Genomic DNA, 19416 nt, shown 5'->3' with positions numbered 1-19416 from the left:
ACTTGATTTAACTGTCAACTTTTGAATTGTATAGAAGGCCAATTCTACATTAAACTTAGTTGCTAAGTCCCTAAGCAGACAACTCAGGACAGGAGGACAGACCAGAACTGGCAATTAAACCAGCAGCCACCACGGAGACTTCTAATGCTAATAACATTTGATGTTTATGCTAACATTAACTGTAACATTAATATCTAAAACTTGTATGTTAGAGACATGCACTGAGATAGGATGAGGGCCTTACAATCATTTTACTAAGCTGGCTGACTCAATCTGCTTGAGAGCCTCAGAAACCATCATTAAATAGTAAAACCTCTGGTCTATTCTCCTTGGCACACAACACAGAGATACGTCACTCTAAGAAGTTAGTAAATCAGTATCTGCAATATGCTGTATTTGCTCATTTGTTTTCTTAAAGTTAGAGCTCATATTTGAAATCAGTATCTGATTATCTATTGTTCTACCCCAATGGCAATGATTAAAAATTAGACTTTTCTGCAGTTTTCAGGCTTTGAACGGTGATTGTTTTCCTTGGTGAGTGCCCCTGAAAGTGGACTTCCTACACAATATATAATCAATGTTCCATCCTAAATGTGCCTTTCAATTGTTGGAAATCTGCTAAACACGTTTCATGTGATAAACACACCAGAAACTTTAATTCATTTACGTAAATTTGCCACAGCATAGCATTCTCAACATATACTGGTGCACTTAAATGTATTTCTCATATTATTTGTGGTGAGTAACAGAGTTAATATTAGTTAGTTTCCCTTAGATTGTATTGTATCAAAATAGAGAAGTTTTATAAAATTCCTTCAGGTACGAGATAGATAATATGAAGGAGGTCTGCACGTTGAGTATGAGTAAAGCCAACTTTTGAAATTTAAAAATTAAACTTTCTGGGGCTTCCCTGGTGGCGCAGTGGTTGAGAGTCCGCCTGCCGATGCCGGGGACACGGGTTCGTGTCCCGGTCCGGGAAGATCCCACGTGCCGCGGAGCGGCTGGGAGCCTGTGCTCTGCAACAGAAGAGGCCACGGAAGTGAGAGGCCTGCGTATGGCAAAAAAAAAAAAAAAAATTAAATTTTCTTTTTACTTAACTGTGGATAAATATCTATGCTACTGTACTTTTAAAAATCATTAGAAAATATTTATTAAAATTTTTGGCAATTATCCTCTTCAATTTAGAACCAGAAAACCACACCTATTCCTCTGCCTGATTAGGTCCAATCAGATTTTGGATTTCAGAGGTGATGTGCAGACAGGGATTCTGTAGCTGATGCTGTGAGTGTTCCATCCTAACACCTTGTCTTCCCACTTCAGTGCACACTGGCCTGACTTCCATATGTCACCACCTGCATTTCTTTGTCTGGGCAGGTTCCCTGGCCACAAGAGGCACTTTAGGAGCCCATCACACAGGGAAAAAGAGCCCTAATACTTGGTTCACCCGCCTCATGGCCGTCACCCAATAATGGATACTAGTTGGTATATAGACACTCCAGGTCCCTTCCGTTCCAGGTGGGTTAACACTGAGGTACATATTCTACACTGGCTCCAAGATTTTTCCATTAGGATCTAACTTCAGTTACTACAGTTTTGTACTACTTGATCATCCAGACCTCAGTGGCTGTCTTTTCTTGGTTGTCCCCCTTTTGCACTCCTCTACTTGTATTTCCAGTGATTACTTCCTAAAAACTGCTTGTAGTTGAATAATTGTACCAGGGTTGGCTTTTGGAGGAACCCTAATCAAGATATACCTTAAACTTGAACCAGTATTTATATTTATTTATGATGGGAAAAGATATTCAGAAACATAGGCCATTTATGCATGGGCAGAATCTTGACATGATAATTTGTACATTTAAAAATATTAAAGATATTTGTAGAAGGCTGGTTATTCTACCACCAAAAATACTTTGTTGTAAATTTTCAAATTTCTCATTTATACCATTTCATTCAAATTACAAGCACAAACTAAACAGTTAATATATATTCATAGATTTTGAAATCAGAGAACTTTTTATGGATTTCAGTGTTGATCACATAGTTTTGGGAATGTGCCTATGACTCTCATTTTTTTTATTTCTAGAGAAAAATTTTATAGAGAGAAATAGACCAGATTATTCTTGTCAAGTAGTTTTCCAAAGCCGTTAATTTTTCTAGGAATAACTCAATTAAATCAGACACTTCTAAAACTAATTATAGGAGCCCCTGCAATAAATATTTGTGTGGTCACATGGACTGTAAGGTCGAGCAAAGAGATCAGTCCTTGTTTCAATCTTCTTTAATAAGCTATGATAGGATTTTCCCTTGGAAGTTAGAAAAAAAGTTACAATTATCTTATGAATATTCACATACAAACTATATATATATATATATATATACACACACACACACACACACATACAATCTTCATATAAATTTATATATGTGTGTAACATATATATAGAGGCACTTATTTGGGGCATATCTGAAAGTAGAATCCATGAGTCATTGTTATGCCTATGTTAAAAACAGTCAATTTTTCCAGAGTTTCCCAAATGGGTACACTAAATTACATTGTCAACAGTGATGTATCCCTGCTCCGTAGCCTTGCTAAGTCCTTGTAGTTTCAAACTTTTGAATTTTTACTATCATTGTTTTGTATTTTAATCTCCATCTCTTTGGTGACCTAGAGAGTTTAGTACCTCTTAAACTTTTAGTGTGCTCACGGGTCATTTGGATGACCTTTCACATGAAATGTTTGTTCAAGTATTTTTCCCACTTTAATTTGGATTATCTCTCTTTTCATTAACAATTTGCAGGAATTCTTTAAATATTCTGAATATGAGTGCTGTATTGGTTATACGTGTTTTAAATATTTCCTTCCATTCTGTGGATTACATTCTTACTCTCTTAATGATGCTTCTAGATAAACAGGAGTTTGATTCTTAATTTTATGAATCTTTTCTTTAATACTGTTTTAATTCTGTTCAAAAATTTTTGCTCCCTCTGAGGTTTTCATTATTAGCCATTAATTAATGTTCTACAAAACTTGTTTTTATCTTTTATAAATAGGTCTAAAACTTACCTGTTTTTTGTGGTATGCTGGCAGAAGTCATGTTTTAGTTTTTATCCACATAGATAGCCAATTGATCTAGCATTATTCATTAAAAACACCAGTGCCTTTGTCTTGGTTCAAGTATGTGTGTGTGTGTGTGTGTGTGTGTGTGTGTATGCGTGCGCATGTTAATGTGTACACATTTCTGAATTTCTGAGTTAACCGTGCTATTTCATGGGTCTGTTTATTTATCCTTGTCCCAATACAACATTGACTGTATAAAGGCACTGTAACCTTGTAGGTCTCAATATGCCATAGAGTAAGTCCTTTTACTTCATTCTTCAAAATTGCCTTCACTCTTCTTGATCTTTTGTAATTTCACATGAAATTTGTAATAAGATTCTCAATTTCTACACATGAAAAAACCTTGGATTCTGATTTTGATTTTATTGAACCAATAGAACAATTTGGAGAGATTTGCCATCTTTACAAGATGCTCATTCCATAAACAAGTTATGTAAGTCCCCCCATTTTGTACATCATCCTTGAACCCTGATTTTTGGATATTTGCTTATTTGTAATAATAGGTCATCTATAAAGATTTTATTTTCCACATACACATGTGTGTTGTCAATAATTCTATTTTATTTTCTGTTTTAAATTTTACCACTTCTATTTCTTCTTTTTATCTTATTGCCAGCTAGTTCTTGAGTCAACATTAAGGAAAGTGCTTTTAATGGAGCATGTTGAAATCATTTCGTAACTCAAAGGGAAAGCTTTGTATATTTTACTATTAATAATAATGTTTCTGATTATTTAGATTTTAATAAAAGTTTCTATATAAAATTTGCTAAATTGTTTTGTAGGGAATAGACAGTGAATTTTCATCTTTCAGCAGGTTGTTCATTTTATTATGACTTTGTGGTATCTTATATATGTCCACCTGTGCTTCAGTCTGATATCAATATTGCTACTACCAGTCACTGTGGACATGAAACTTGCTTTTTCATTATTTTATCATCAATCTTTCTGGTTTTGGGTGTGTATGTGTATGTCTGCGTGCATTTATGTTTAGGTGTGACTGTTGCAAAGTGTTCATAAATGGATTTTCTGTTTTTAATATGATGTGATCCTCTCTATCTTTTGATAGATAAATATAATTCATTTACATTTAATACAGTAATGGATATAAATAGACATTTTGTGTTTTCTGAATATCAGTCCATTTTTTTTGCTCCCCTTTTTCTGTTTTTTGCCATCTACCTTCTTTTTTTTGATTGATAATGCTTTAATGTTTCATTTGCACTGTAGTTTTGGAAACCATAGATTCTATGTCATTTTTTGATTGATGCTATTCTTCAAATGCTACTATCAAAATGAATAATATATTGTAATAAATTTGAAATCATTCAGTATTTAAGCCTCTTCAAGAATTTTGCACTCTTCCAAATACCTCTTACTTCATTTATTTTTATCAAATTTTGCTTTTATCCTTTTTAAATGTCATAATGATTATTTTATAGCACTCAGGTTATTAAATATAAGATATTTAATTACATTGTTCAATAGTTTTTTGTTTGTTTGTTTTTTGTGGTATGCGGGCCTCTCACTGTTGTGACCTCTCCCTCTGCGGAGCACAGGCTCCGGACATGCAGGCTCAGAGGCCATGGCTCACCGGCCCAGCCACTCCGCGGCATGTGGGATCTTCCTGGAACAGGGCACGAACCCGCATCCCCTGCATCAGCAGGCGGACTCTCAATCATTGCGCCACCAGGGAAGCCCTGTTCAATAGTTTTTGTAGGTATTTGATTAATTCTGAATTCACTTCTGTCCTTATTGGGGAATAATCTTTATTAGTATACTAGAGAGCTATAGGCTCTAAACTCTTATAATTTACATATGAAAATCTCTTACTTTGTTCTAATTTATTCAAGAGAAATCTTACAATTATAAAATCCTTGACTGAGAGCTTCTCTGCCTCTTGTTACATTAAAGATAGTACCTCATTGTCTTCAGATCTTGTGCTGCTGATCAGAAGTCTGTCAGTGAAATGGTTGTTCCTATATAGATACTTTTCTTTTACCTTTGGTGACTTTTTAAATTTATTTTTGATCATGAAACAATTAATATAAAATAATGCAACAAAACATTTAAAGGGGCAAATGAAATTATAGCTTTTATTAAATATTACAAAATTTATGAAACAAAAATTAAGACTGTAATTTGTTATGGCAGCCCTAGGAAACTGTTTTTTGTAAAGAGGAAAACAACAGCCAAACATTTAATTGTTAATTTATATTTATTGAGAATTTATTTTTTATCTATCATAATCTCAAATTTTTGATCTAAAGATTCATTTTATCTTCAGTTATCAGAAGTTCTTATGGATGCATTATCTTTTTTTTTTCTTTCTTTGACTGTGTCAGGTCTTAGTTACGACAGGTGGGATGTTTGTTGCGGTGAGCAGGCTCTTCATTGCAGTGCACAGGCTTCTCTCTAGTTGTGGGGCGCAGGCTCCAAAGCTCACGGACTCAGTAGTTGTGGCATGCAGGCTTAGTTGCCCCGTGGCATGTGGGATCTTAGTTCCCTGACCAGGGATTGAACCCGTGTCTCCTGTATTGGAAAGCAGATTCTTAACCACTGGACCACCAGGGAAGTCGCATGGATGAATTATCTTTATTGTACTCTTGCATAATACATTTTATCAGTTGGAGACTAAGTTCAGTCTTTCTTCAGTTCTGGAACATTTCTAGTGAAACCTCTTCTAATACTAACTCTATACTATCCTTGATTATCTTTCTATGGAAATTTTATCATGTTTATATTTAACATCTCAATCTATCATTCTTGCTTGTAAACGAAAATTTTAAGAATTTCTCCCTCTATTGAGCACCTAGAACTAACATAGTGTTGCAAGTCAATTATACTTCAATTAAAAAACAAACAAAACACCAAACACATAGAAAAAGAGATCCAATTTGTAGCACTAGAGGCAGAGGCGAGGGAGGAGGAATTGGATGAAGCTAGTCCAAAGGTATAAACTTTCAGTTATAAGATAAATAAATCTAAGGATGTAATGTACAACATGATGAATATAATTTACACTGCTGTATGTTATATCTGAAAGTTAAGAGAGAAATCCCAAAGTTATCACAAGGAAAAATATTTTTTTTCTTTTATTCTGTATCTATATGAAATTATGGATGCTCAGTAAACTACTGTAGTAATCATTTCACAATGTATGCAAGTCAAATTATTATGCTGTATACCTTAAACATATAAAATGTTATATGCCACTTATAACTCAGTACAACTGGATGAAAAATAGATAGAATAAATTATAACAAAACATCTAAAAAAAGAATTTATCCCTTGTCTATATATGTTGAGATCTAGGTATATTCTTAAATATAATCTTTCACTGCATCATCTCCTTTTTTTTTAACATCTTTATTGGAGTATAATTGCTTTACAATGGTGTGTTAGTTTCTGCTTCATAACAAACTGAATAAGTTATACATATACATATATCCCGATATCTCTTCCCGCTTGAGTCTCCCTCCCTCCCACCCTCCCTATCCCACCCCTCTAGGTGGTCAGAAAGCACCGAGTTGATCTCCCTGTGCTATGTGGCTGCTTCCCACTAGCTAGCTATTTTACATTTGGTAGTGTATATAAGTCCATGCCACTCTCTCACTTTGTGCCAGCTTACCCTTCCCCCTCCCCATCTCCTCAAGTCCATTCTCTACTAGGTCTTCATCTTTATTCTCATCTTGCCCCTAGGTTCTTCATGACCATTTTTTTTTGTTGTTTTTTAGACCCATATATATGTGTCAGCATACGGTATTTGTTTTTCTCTTTCTAACTTACTTCACTCTGTATGACAGACTCTAGGTCCATCCACCTCACTACAAATAACTCAATTTCGTTTCTTTTTATGACTGAGGAATACTGCATTGTATATATGTGCCACATCTTCTTTATGCCTTCATCTGTTGATGGACACTTAGGTTAATTCCATGTCCTGGCTATTGTAAATAGAGCTGCAATGAACATTGTGGTACATGACTCTTTTTGAATTATGGTTTTCTCAGGACATATGCCCAGCAGTGGGATTGCTGGGTCGTATGGTAGTTCTATTTTTAGTTTTTTGAGGAACCTCCCTACTGTTCCCCATAGTGACTGTATCAATTTACATTCCCACCAACAGTGCAAGAGGGTTCCCTTTTCTCCACACCCTCTCCAGCACTTATTGTTTGTAGACTTTTTTGATGATGGCCATTCTGATCAGTGTGAGATGATATCTCATTGTACTTTTAATTTGCATTTCTCTAATGATTAATGATGTTGAGCATCCTTTCACGTGTTTGTTGGCAATCAGTATATCTTTTTTGGAGAAATGTCTATTTAGGTCTTCTGCCCATTTTTGGATTTAGTTGTTTGGTTTTTTTGATATTGAGCTGTATGAGTTGCTTGTATGTTCTGGAGGTTAATCCTTTGTCAGTTGCTTCATTTGCAAATACTTTGTCCCATTCTGAGGGTTGTCTTTTCGTCTTGTTTATATTTTCCTTTGCTGTGCAAAAGCTTGTAAGTTTTATTAGGTCCCATTTTTTAAATTTTTGTTTTTATTTCCATTTTTCTAGGAGGTGGGTCAAAAAGGATCTTGCTGTGATTTATGTCATACAGTGTTCTGCCTATGTTTTCCTCTAAGAGTTTTATAGTGTCCGGTCTTACATTTAGGTCTTTAATCCATTTTGAGTTTATTTTCCTGTATGGTGTTAGGGAGTGTTCTAATTTCATTCTTTTACATGCAGCTGTCCAGTTTTCCCAGCACCACTTATTGAAGAGACTGTCTTTTTTCCATTGTATATCCTTGCCTCCTTTGTCAGAGATTAGTTGACTGTATGTGCATGATTTTATCTCTGGGCTTTGTGTCCTGTTCCATTGATCTATATTTCTGTTTTTGTGCCAGAACCATATTGTCTTGATTACTGCAGCTTTGTAGTATGGTCTGAAGTCAGAGAATCTGGTTTCTCCAGCTCCGTTATTTTTTTTTCCCTCCAGATTGCTTTGGCTATGTGGGGTCTTTTGTGTCTCCATACAAATTTTAAGATTTTGTTGTTCTAGTTATGTAAAAAATCCCGTTGGTTATTTGATAGGGGTTGCATTGAATCTGCAGATTGCTTTGGGTAGTATAGTTATTTTCACAGTGTGGATTCTTCCAATCCAAGAACATGGTATATTTCTCCACCTGTTTGTGTCATCTTTGATTTCTTTCATCAGTGTCTTATAGTTTTCTGAGTACAGGCCTTTTACTTCCTTAGGTAAGTTTATTCCTAGGTGTTTTATTCTTTTTGTTGCAGTGGTGAATGGGATTGTTTCCTTTATTTCTCATTCTGATCTTTCATTGTTAGTATGTAGGAATGCAAGAGATTTCTGTGCATTAATTTTGTATCCTGCAACTTTACCAAATTCATTGATTAGTAGTTTTCTGGCGGCATCTTTAGGATTCTATATGTATGGTGTCATGTCCTCTGCAAACAGTGACAGTTACCTCTTCTTTTCCAGTTTGTATTCCTTTAATTTCTTTTTCTTCTCTGATTGCCGTGGCTAGGACTTCCAAAACTGTGTTGAATAACAGTGGTGAGAATGGACATCCTTGTCTTTTTCCTCATCTTAGATGAAATGGTTTCAGTTTTTCACCATTGAGAATGATATTGGCTGTGGATTTGTCATATATGGCCTTTATTATGTTGAGGTAGATTCCCTCTATGCTCATTTTCTGGAGAGTTTTATCAGAAATGGATGCTGAATTTTGTCAGAGATTTTTCTGCATCTATTTAGATGATTATATAGTTTTTATTCTTCAATTTGTTAATGTGGTTAACAATCACTGATTGATTTGCAGATATTGAAAAATCCTTGTATCCCTGAGATAAATCCCACTAGATCATGGTGTATGATCTTTTTAATATATTGTGGGATTTGGTTTGCAAGTATTTTGTTGAGGACTTTTGCCTCTATGTTCATCAGTGACATTGCCTTGTAATTTTCTTTTTTTGTGGTATCTTTGTCTGGTTTTGGTATCAGCATGATGGTGGCCTTATAGAATGAGTTTAGAAGTGTTCCTTTCTCTGCAATTTTTGGAATAGTTTCAGAAGCATACTTGTTAACTCTTCTCTAAATGTTTGATAGAATTTACCTGTGAAGACAACTGGTCCTGGACTTTTGTTTGTTGTGAGTTTTTTGATCACACATTCCATTACAGTACTTGTAATTAGTCTGTTCATATTTTTTATTTCTTCCTGTTCAGTCTTAGGAGATTGTACCTTTCTAAGAATTTGTCCATTTCTTCTAGGTTGTCCATTTTATTGGCATACAGTTGCTTGTAGTAGTCTCTTATGGTCCACACATTTTTCTGATGTTTTAAACTTGGACATTGGTCTTTCCCTGCCCTCAGACTGAAACTTACACTATCAGCTACCCTAGCTCCTCAGCCTTTGGATTCATACTGAAACTACAGCACTATTCTCCTGGATCTCCAGCTTAATGACTGCAGATATGGGGACTTCTCAGCCTTGAACAGGGAGAAATGAGACAGTGGGACAGGGCAGAGAGGTCCGACTTGGGGTTTCAGCTGTGGCTTCCCTCCACCCCTGGCTACCAAGCTGCAGAGAAGGCAGTAGCTGGTGCCCCTGCAGGCTGCCCCAATCTCTCTCTCGAGTTTCCCATTCTGACCAGATATGTTCAAGACAAAATAGGAGCAGAGACATTTGAGACAGAAATTGCTGGAGAGAAGTTCTCGAGTAGGAAAGAGGGATGGAATTTATAGTATAATTTGTAGGCTGGCCTTCTCTGGGGAAAAACTGGTAACTCCACAGGAAGGGCAGAGAAGTTGAGATAAATGCACAAATTCAGCAACTCAGTCAGTGTGTTATTTAGGATTGCACAAACTGTCATCTGATTGCTTTTTATGGTCTCAGTTACTCTCATTCAGTAGCTAAGACTGTGGATGGAAGGATTTATGGGAAGTTTAAAGAAAGAGAAAATAATTAAAAAAAAAAAACCCTGAGAGAAGAGACTAGGAAATACACTATGATTTCTGGGAGCATCAAGGGCCAATCAATGTAAATACTCATGAATTTAAGGGATCTGAGTCATCGTGTTTGTTTGTTGTCCTGTGTTTCTATAGGTTCAGGAAAAGCCATCCATCATCTAAATCCAATTCTTACAACACTGTGCTTACAACAGAGAGGGGATAATGGCCTCTCCAGATATAGTATATACATTTAGGGGCAAATATTTTTGAAATTGGGGAAATACTTAAGGTGTAGCTTAAAGCAGGAAAGCATTCAGGCAATTGGATTCAACCTACATGAGTTTCCAAGTAATGATTAATATTTGCAATGGAAAATTTTGATAATTATTGCACATTCACACTTTTCAGCAGACAGAGATTGTTCACTCCCTGAGAAAGATATAGTCCTTTGAGGGGCTACCTTAATAAGCTCCATGGGGGTCACATTTATTACATCATGAATCTTTCCCGAAGTAAGATATGGAGACAGGAACAATTTCAAGATCAAGTACATAACACATTCATATCCTTGGGGATTTTACTATGGGAGATAATCAGTAACGTATGACTTATCTGTTAAATTTTTATACCAAGATCCTCGAGCACAGACATCTTTGCCATTCTTCATGAGTTCTAACTTCTCTACATGAGCAGGTGCGCACATCTATGCACACACACACACACACACACACACTCACACACACACACCTGTACACTATCAAAGATAACAAAGCAGGAGAGCCAAGAGGGGAAGGGGAGGTTTTGCATTGCTTTGTAGAAAAGACCTAGAATGGTGGGAATATGATTTGTAATTCGTTCCCTGGACTCCACAGGAATGTCTCTGGGGAATGGGTTGGTTTTAGTTGATCAGACTGTAAAGCCTATATATATATATATATATATATATATATATATATATATATATATATATATATATATATATATATATAAGTTCCTTATCCTCCCTGTGTCCTCTCCTCTCCCTCAGGGTAGAAGAGGTATCTGGGACTCATCACACACTGCACTCGCTTCAGGAAGCAGGTGACTCAGCTCCAACCATTCCCCATCTTTGTGAGTTTTCCTGTACATTCAAGCTCATTTTGAGAAAAATACTAGAAGTAGTACCCACTCCCTCTTTGAAGAAATCATTATTTTTATACCAGTTAATGGTTTACAGAGGAGCAAGATAGAAGGCTGGCAGAAGTCATCAGGTTTAGAAAGAAGAAAAAGGCACCTTCGTGAGACCCCTTTCTTGCACTGTTCCTGGGGTCTCAGAGTAACATCTGAATCCCATGCTGTCTAAACATAGTTTTCTTATTCCTCTTAATCAGAGCCCCTCCCCGGTCACACTTATGGGAAGCAACTGGTGAAAATTGATGTCCCTGAGTCATGATATAAAACTGAACAGGGTATAAGAGCCCTCTAATTCTGTTGCCTCCTTTGAAAAATGATGAAGCTGGAGGTGGGATGTGTAATATGTCCTTCACTAGCTTTAATTTCTTCCTCAGCTGAGGACCATCTTCTTACACTGCATACTGGAAATCTCCTCCTGCCAGAGAAGTGAGGAAAATTAGCATCCTTTTCTTTGCTGCCCATGAGGGAGGTGTTAATAAGTGGAAGGGAGAGACTTTGAGGTTTAATTTATATAAGCTTACAACAAGAAACAGAAAGAAAGTTTATTCTCTTCCGAGGTTATGAGTCATACCCAGGGAAATACGTGTAGGAATTCTGGAGGCTTATGAGATTGGTGAGAGTTGGTAAGGATTGAGGAGAACAGGTGAAGTTTCCTGAGAGGTCATTTTAAGAGCTTTTGAAAATGGGCGTACGTTCAGGAGTTAGAGCAGAGGATTTGTTATCTGCGCATGTAATTCATTCTTGGCCCTGGTAGTTGATAGAGTGGACAATATATTTATTTCTCTAATTTCATAATGCACACCTATAACGTGGTGACAACATATTAATCAATTCACAAGATTAAATAAAATACCATGTATGGTGTATATACCTGAGGTTCTGAAACACAGTAAACACTAATCAACATGTGTCATTATGATAATCTCATCGCTTTGCATCCCAATCTCGTTCTTCAGTAGATGAAAATATGCATCTACCTGAGGGGACGTATTCCCCTTAGAAGTGGCAACACAGGCTCTAGTCACCTGTTTATTGGGTATTAGGGAGATACAGATCTTAATAAACCACCAGGGGGGTAAGAAGTTTGAATTTGCAAAGCTATTGTGTGGCCAAGTGTTATGTCCTCTACATTGTGATATTTGCCTCAGGTTATGGCCTTTGAGATGTTTGAAAATATATTTCCATTCTATGATAACATATCTGCTCCTGACTTTTCCCAGAATATTTCCTGCACAAACAATCAAACACGAGTGATCTTTGTTTTCCTCCAGGGAGAATGTTCATCAAAACTTTTTTCCCTCAGGAAAGATGTTTATAGGTGTCATGACTAATGGGGCCTCCTTGGAACATCTAAGTTCTCAAGAGAGTTATGAGAATTGTTTGTATTGAACCAATTATAAAATACAACCTCTGGCAGAGGCAAACTATTACATTTAGAATGAATAAACAATAAGGTCCTACTGTATAGCACAGGGAACTATATCCAATCTCCTAGGATAAACCATAATGGAAAATACTATTTTAAAAAAAGAAGGTATATATGTGTATAACTGAGTTACTTTGCTGTACAGCAGAGACTGACACAACACTGTAAATCAACTATGCTTCAATTTTTTAAAAAAAGAAAAAGAAAAAACCCCAAACTTTGCTCCCAAAAGTGGAGAGAATACAGCTTTATGATTCTCCATCATCATCAGAAAGTGAAGCAAATATTTTCAACTCTGGAATTTCTCACTATGGAGACTGCTATAAAGAGGAACAGTCTACTTTCTGTGGGATGGTCTGTAGGTTAAGGTTGAATCTTAAGGTAACAGCCAGAACTAACACCATCATATGTAGTGTTAGTAGTAGTAGTTTTAATTAATAGAACTCCCTCTTGAGCCTCCCTCCCACCCTCCCTCTCCCACCCTCCCTCTCCCACCCTCCCTCTCCCACCCCTCTAGGTCGTGGCAAAGCACGAAGCCAATCTCCCTGTGCTATGCGGCTGCTTCCCACTGGCTAAGAATAGTCTTACTTTTGATGTCAGTTACATAAGGAAAAATTCTTAGATTAGACCCTAAAATTGAGAGGAAAATCACTACATTGGATAGAGTTTTAAAATAGTTTTATGTCTGAGCAATGGTAAATGTTTCATAACAAACTTTCTAAAGGGGGAGGAGGGAGCCTTACAATTTCAAGCAATCAGTGTGTCATCACTATGCAGAGTGGGAAAGGCAAAAGAACCATCAGTGCTAGTCAGCCAGCAAAAAACAGTTCCGTCAGATGTTGGAGCTACAGAGGTCATCAAATGTCCCAGTAATTCCCCATATTTACGAGCTCTCTTTAAAATTAGAATGACTACATGTGACTCTTTCTGGCCTAAAAAGTGAGCAAAAGTAACATCAGTCATTTCCAAGCTAAAGGTGTTAGGAGCACATATGCATCTTCATCTGTTTCCCGACTGTGATCCACTATGTTCCACAGGGCACAGCTGCAAGATCACAGCGGGCTGCCTTGCCCACATCTGAAGTTGTTTGAGTGTAAAATACATATTGCTATACAAGACATTGACGACTCAAGGAGTATCTGTTGTGTATCATGTAGGAGGATTAAAATGCATTGTATATGAAGGAGTTGCCGTTTGGAAAAATTCAAAAACCTAGAAAGTAAGATATGAAAACGGGATGTGTCAACGATTTGGGATTTGAGGACAGTTAAATCAAGGCTCAAGGCAGAGGGTAGAATGAGACAAGGTCTCAAGGTTGGTGATTATGGGAGGATCAAGGTCTGCATATTGTTAGTCAGATTGTCCCCTGTGGGATCCTGCAGAAGCAGACACCACGATGGAGTTTGGCATGCAGGATATTTATTAGGGAGTAACATTGGAGAATGAAGGGGAGGCAGGAAACCGGCAATGTCAGTGCAACAGAGGCTCATTCAACCCCACAGCCAACTGTGAAACACATTTTTCCCACGTTGGCCCAGACGGTGGGGCCATTAAATCCCCACCGCCATCAGCCATGGGTTGTGGGCAGTACCAGAAGCACGTGCACAGTCTGTGATGGGATGAGGCCTCTCTGCAGTCTAGGTAGCCCTGAGGGAGCTGATTGCTGGAGGCCACCTACTGGCACCCGGGGCAAAGCAGTCCTCTCTTGAAGTCACGGCTCTCCTTCTCCACCACCCAGGTTGCATTCAAGTTCAAGGAGTCTCTATTTTTCTTTTTTTGTTGTTGTTGTTTTCTTATTTACCACTTATCAAGTAATTGTAAGAAAACCCCCAAAGTAGCAGGTTATTCCCCGTTTGAGCCAGAGGTTTAAAGAGAATGCCTCTTAGGAGTCAGCATGATAGAAACGCCCTTCAGGTAGGGCAACTACCAGGGAAGGATGAATTAAGCTTTACAAACTGCTGTCATTTCCCACTGAGGGTTTCTTGCCCAGGTGAAGCTTTAGATTATCTAACTGCTTGGATTGCTTTTACTTCTTTCTTAACAAGCAACTAAAGCATCCTTTGCCTCACCAGTTCCATTCCTAGGAATATATGCTAAGCTTTTAAGTTAAAGGATAGATAGATAGATAGGTAGATAGACATACATACATACACATTTTGTATATATACACACATATATCGCACACATACACACATGCATGTACATTTTTTGCCCCATAACACATGGTGAATAAAATGGACATAGTCCAAAACTTAATTGTCAAAAAATGAGATTCACTAAGTTACATTGTATGTATGAATGAAAAAAAAGCTGCTTCACTGTTAAATGAATGTCATAGAAGACTTTTCACATGAGAAAGTGTTCATAAATGTTATTGCCAAAGGAAAAACAAAGGATAGGTATAATATTTGTTTCTTATCACTTTAAAATTTCTAATATATAGCCGGTAGATATATATGTATTACAAAGACTAGATATTCACATATCAAAATAATTAAAATGCTTACCTTTACATCATAGATTTCTTAGTCATTTATATGACATTTTATTTTTCTGTTTCTAGAAAGTAGAAAATTGAATATTGTATCATCAGATATGACATGGATCTTCTTATTTTCACTATGACTCAGTCTTTTGAAACTGTGACCTGTGACCTAAAATCGTGAGGAGTCAGCAAATTTTTCATACAGAAAGAAAAATAAGTAAAGGTACTAAGTGAATAACTAAAATAAAATTCTAGAATTGTAAGATTTTTTTTTTTTTTTTTTTTTTCGGTACGCGGGCCTCTCACCGTTGTGGCCTCTCCCGTTGCGGAGCACAGGCTCCGGACGTGCAGGCTCAGCGGCCATGGCTCGCAGACCCAGCCGCTCCGCGGCATGTGGGATCTTCCCGGACCGGGGCACGACCCCGTGTCCCCTGCATCGGCAGGCAGACTCTCAACCACTGCGCCACCGGGGAAGCCCTAGAATTGTAAGATTTTTTAAGCTAAAAATAAATCATCAGTTCATGTAAATATTGTTAAAGTACTGAAATAATTAGTTTCTTTATAAGGAAACAGAAAAGCTGAAGTAGAGGATCAAGAATAAAATTACTGACTCTATTACTCCACAATATTATTTTTACACTATGGTAAATACTTTGTCCTTCCTTTATAAATGTGGTTCTGAAATATTTGCTACATTAAGACTGAAAATAATTGAAACAGAACAGAAGTTAGTATGTGTTTCCTCTGAATTCTTTTGAATTAAATAACTTCAAGTTTTATTAATTCTTTAGACTAATCTTTCTGTCATCCTTCTGTCCTTGGCAGACTATCTTTAGATGTGACGTGGGTCACATCTTGGTAGGATTTCCACTCAGTGCAGAGATGGCAGTGATCCTCTTCTGAATGTTCTATTTTCTGCCTTCAGCCTGCTGGGGAATGGCATTATCTCTGGACTCATCTGTCTGCATCCCAGACTGCACAGCCTAGTGTAATTCTTCCTCTCTTACCTGTCATCATTGACATGTCCTATGCTTCCAACAGTGTCCCTGAGATGTTGGTAAACTTTGCAGATCTGAATAGAACCCTCTCCTTTGTTCCATGCATAATGCAGACATTTTTGTATTTGACTTTTGCTCACATCGAGTGCCTGACGTTCGTGGTGATGTTCTATGATAGGTTTGCGGCGCTGTGTCGTCCCCTCCAGTACACTGTCATCATGAACTGGAGAGTGTCCACGGTCCTGGCCATCACTTCCTGGACATGTGGATTGATCCTGGCTCTGGTACATGCAGTTCTCCTTCTAAGGTTGTCCTTCTGTGAGTCCTAGGAAGTGGACCATGTCTTCTATGAAATCCTACCTGTCCTCACACTGGCCTGTGCTGACCCATGGATCAGTGAAGCTGTCATCTTTGCTGCCTGTGTATTTGTCTTAGGTCCCTTTGCTTGGTGCTGGTCTCTTATTCCAGCAGCCTCTGGACCATCCTGAGGATCCAGTCAGGAGAGGGCTGAAGAAAAGCCTTCTTTCTTCACCTGCTCCTCCCACCATGGTGTGGTTGGGCTTTTCTTTGGCACTGACATGGCACTGATATGGTCCCCGTACTATAGTCAAAGAGGAAATAAGAGAAAAAGCTGTTATTGTTTCACAGTGTCTTCAGTCCAATGCTGGACCCCCTCATCTACAGTCTGAGGAATGCTAAGGTGAAAGGTGCCCCATGGAGGGAACGGCAGAAGAGGTCCATGTGAGGGGTGGATAGAACTTTTGGCTAAGTAGAGCCTTCTTCCTTTGGAATGTGGTCGGAGGGTGACTTCAAGGTCAGAAAAATTACCTAACAGCAAAATTTGATAAGAGAATCTGAATTGTCCAAGACACTACCTGAAAATAGGAAGAATTTTGATGTGCAGGTTTCATCTCTGGTGTTAAGCATTTTTGTCCAGAGATGAGACATCTGGATTATCAATATGCTTAAAGCCATAAAAATCTAAAGAGCACAGTTTTTTCAAGAAATGGATTAATAGCTTATTTCTTAAATTCTTGTTGTTTAATTATTGAAACAATGTCATTACACTAAGTAACCAATTCAATCATAAGCATTCACATCGCCTGGTAACAAGTGTTAGTTTTCAGGGAAATGAACACCCAGAAGGAAAATTCCTGGCTGCAGAATGTTGCTCAATACATACAATCATTGCAGAACTAAATGTCTCTACAATACCAGTTATGAGTCAAGTGAAGACAGGACTGGGATTCACTGTTGGATAGCGAATAATTTCCAAGTCGTCTGACAAGAGTTGAAAAATACTTAGTATTGACCAAAAAAAGATAACACTGTCTCATAACCCATTATAGAATTGTTTCCATCCCTCCTTTACTTCTGCTTTGATTTTTACCTCTCACCTACATTCTCTGTCTCCCATTTATGCTTTACAACATGCATAATTAAATGCAGATTTATTCTCTAATTACCTCACTTCCCTACTATTTTTATATCTCTTAACAAGGCTTCCTCTGAAGCTTCTGCCTTTTTATTTTCAAGACTAGCAGAGTATTTTCAGGCAATAATATTTCACTTTATTATGTCTCTCAACCATTAAAAAAATAAAAAGTTAAATAGTAAACAAATATATAGTGGAATATAGTAACATATTAGAGACTTGACTTCTTAATGGGCAAAGATAAACCACACTAATGATTATGCATGGAGTGAGACTTCCAGAAAATGTCATGCAAAATGACCATTACTTCTAAAACAAACTTTCCACTCCTGGATGAGATTTTCCCTCATGAAACCAAATTATTAAAACCCCTTTTTTTCAGTAATCTTGTAACTACTATATTTTAATTAAAATTTTAAGTGCAGGGAAAAGATTTTCTAGATTCACATTAAAAATAAATTAGTATGTGTCTTGACTCTACCAAAATAGCTGGTGTTAGATTTACCCTCCCACCATATACAGCTATACACTCTCAACAACATACAGAAAACAACTTTTGTCAATTGTTGAAGAAATGGAGGAGATGCATATGAGGTGAATACATTGGCCCAAACTCTCCCAGGAAGGCATTTTCCTGGACTTTGTACAGGAATATGGAACCCAAGGAGGGATCAGTGGTCTTGGTGACCAGAGGAAGCAATGATTAGAGTTCAAGGCTGCTAGATCAGTTAGGAATTGGGGGTCAACATCCAATATGAGGAGAGCAATAGAGAGAGAATCCTAGAAATATTCATGTTAAAGTGTCATTTGTTTCCTGAGTTAACTCCCTAGCTATGTGAAAATGGGCTAAGGAGAGACCTAGCTGAAAGCAGCAGCCGCAGCTGGAAGACTGAAAGAAGAAGAAAACCTCACAAATTCCTGGGGAGATGTTAGAGTTCAGATCCAGCCAGAATGGGAAGAGATTGGTCAAAAGCAGACAGAACAAAACAAAACTTAGAAACTCAGATGGGGCTCTAGAAATTCCATGTCTTGGGAGAATTCCCATGTCCTGGGACTAGGGGCTATGTTACTTACCATAACACAGCTTAAAACTGAACCTTACGAGGAGCAAGGTGATCTTCAAGTAGTCTAACTGCTCTCCAGAAAAAAAAAAATCTCAAAACTCTTGAGAGTTTCTATAGCATATTATCCATAACTTCAGCATTTAAAAAAATCCCTAAACATGCAAAAAATGATTGGTAAGAGATAATAAGTTACTAGGAAAAAACAGATCGTTCAGATATTGGAGTTAATAGAAAAGGATATTAAAATATCTATAATTGATATAAAAGAAATAAAGGAGAGAATAGATGACAACATGTAGTATTTCGATTGAAAATAAGAATCTGATTTTAAAAGTCCAGTTACCATTCTAAATCTTTCCATAAAAGAAATCTGACAAATAACTCATTAGATGTATTTTACAGAAGACAGGCTACAACTGATGTCAAGATTAGTGAAGTTAAAAACAGTTCAATAGGGCTTCCCTGGTGGTGCAGTGGTTGAGAGTTCGCCTGCCGATGCAGGGGATGCAGGTTTGTGCCCCGGTCCGGGAAGATCCCACATGCCGCAGAGTGGCTGGGCCCGTGAGCCATGGCCGCTGAGCCTGCGCGTCTGGAGCCTGTGCTCCGCGACGGGAGAAGCCACAACAGTGAGAGGTCCGCGTATCGCCAAAAAAAAAAAAAAAAAAAAAATACAGTTCAATATATATTGCCAAAACTAAAGAGAGAAAAAAAGAACTCAAGAGGGCAAAATGAAGTTGTAAGAAAGAGTCAAAAGGTCTA

The 19416-nt window shown here is 37.4% G+C and overlaps 1 pseudogene; it reads left to right on the top strand.

The window, feature by feature from the left end:
- Positions 1-14569: 14569 nt before the first annotated feature.
- On the top strand, positions 14570-16903 carry LOC115851949 (olfactory receptor 2A2-like; annotated as a pseudogene).
- The last annotated feature ends 2513 nt before the right edge of the window (positions 16904-19416 follow it).

This window comes from Globicephala melas, chromosome 9, assembly GCF_963455315.2.
Source record: "Globicephala melas chromosome 9, mGloMel1.2, whole genome shotgun sequence".
Lineage (NCBI taxonomy): Eukaryota > Metazoa > Chordata > Mammalia > Artiodactyla > Delphinidae > Globicephala > Globicephala melas.
This window is presented reverse-complemented; position numbering and strand designations above follow the sequence as displayed.